This window comes from Physeter macrocephalus, unplaced genomic scaffold (genome assembly GCF_002837175.3).
Source record: "Physeter macrocephalus isolate SW-GA unplaced genomic scaffold, ASM283717v5 random_1599, whole genome shotgun sequence".
NCBI classification, from domain to species: domain Eukaryota; kingdom Metazoa; phylum Chordata; class Mammalia; order Artiodactyla; family Physeteridae; genus Physeter; species Physeter macrocephalus.
Window position 1 is genome coordinate 3,719 of NW_021146963.1, and position 1,859 is coordinate 5,577.

Here is a 1,859-nt window from a genome sequence, read left to right on the forward strand (position 1 = left end):
AGAACACATCTTTAAACAAACAAAGATGGAATGGTGTGAGGTTCAAATCTGGTTCTGTCCCTTGTTGTGGCCTTGGGCAAGTCTGTGAAACAAGGATGGCACCCTTCTCTTGCAGGGTTGTGGTGAAGGTGCCCTGGGGGTCCATCACAGCTGGTCCCCCAGCGGGTGCTTGTGTTTTTTTAATTGTTGCATTTTATTTTTCCTTATAGCTATGATTCTTTATCATTTTTTGTTACACTTTTTATTGAGATAAAGTGTGCTTGCAGTAGAGCTCACAAATCTTAATGTCCAGCTCAAGGCATTTTTCCATATACACACACTCCTGTGACCCCACTCAGGCCAAGAAGAACATCTCCAGTCCCGCAAACTCCCTCACCCCCACCTGCGATGGACTCTCCCCCAGAGTTACCGCCGTTCTGACCTCCTTCCCTATTGGTTTGCTTTGCCTGGGTTTTCACTTCGTGTAATTGGATTCGGACACTCTTTGCTCTTTGGCATCTGGCTCCTGTTGCCAGCGTTATGCCTGGCAGCTCCATCCATGCTGCGGCAGTAGTTTGTTCTTTTTCATCACTGGGTAGTATTCCATCAAAAGGATGTACCACAGAGTTTCTCAGCCTCGGCACAGTTGACATTTTGGGCTGGATAATTCTTTGCAGTGGGGCTGCCCTGTGCATTGTAGGGTTTTGAGCAGCGTTCCTGGAATCCACCCACCGGGTGCCAAGAGCATCCTTCAAACCCCAGTTGTGACAACCAAAAATGTCTCCAGACATGGCCACATGGCCACTGGGGGCCAAAATCATCCCCAGTTGAAATCTCCTGCCCGACTCATTCTCCTGTTGATGGACACTTGGGTTGTTTCCAGGTTGGGGCTGTTAAGAATTGCACGTGCCTTTCTGTGGACTTATTTGGGCATTTCTCTGGGGTATGGACCGAGGTGTGGCACAGCTGGATCCTAGCATAGGCTTATGCTTAGTTTTAATAAATGCTGCCAAGCAGCTTTCCAGAGTGGTTGCTGCTCATAAAGATAAGTCGAATGAATGAATGAATGAGTGAATGGATATCCTCTTTAAAGCCCAGGACCTGGAGCATAGTTGACATTCACAATGGTAACCACTTTTACGACGTGGCCTCACACCACGGCGGGTCCTGGAACACGGAAGCACTCTGGACATCTCCTGGGCAGGAGTGAGCCTGGTTCATCTCAGTACACTGATGCACAGGCCAGGTATACAGCAGGTGCTCCATGGATGCTTGTGAACCTGGCCTCGGAGGATCAAAGAGCTGGCCCAGGAACAGGGATCTGGAGCCTCAGGCCCTGGTCTATGAAGGGCCAAGGCCTGTGTGTCCATCCTTGGACTCCCTGGGGACGTATATGGGAGGGATACTGTTTAGGGGCTGGCCCACTTTCCCTGCCTCCCTGGTCCGGGAGGATGCAGCTTCCAGCCCCCTTCCTCCACTTGATTTATTTAGACAACTGAGGTGCACCCTGGGAAATGGATCTGATTTCAGATTTGACAAAAATTAAAACAAACTTGGCCGCCCCAGCCAAACCCAGCACTCCCACCCCCCACCCACCTTCCCAGAGCCCCCCAAACTACAGAAACCATGACTGTCAGCTGGGCCTACAGGATGGAGGGTGGTGGTTGCCATGGTAACTGTGCAGGCCTTGGCTCTGGCTCCTGGAGAGGGAGGCTGCCCTGAGGGGCCTGCTTGGGCTTTGGACACTGCCCAGCTGGTCATTCTTCTCTTTGGGAAGGGGCAGGTTTGAGGGGGCCCCTGGCATTGTGGCTTCCCTGGTGACCCTGTCCTCCCAGATCACACCCCGGCCTTCTTAAGACAGCAGCCAGGCATGGGGTGGA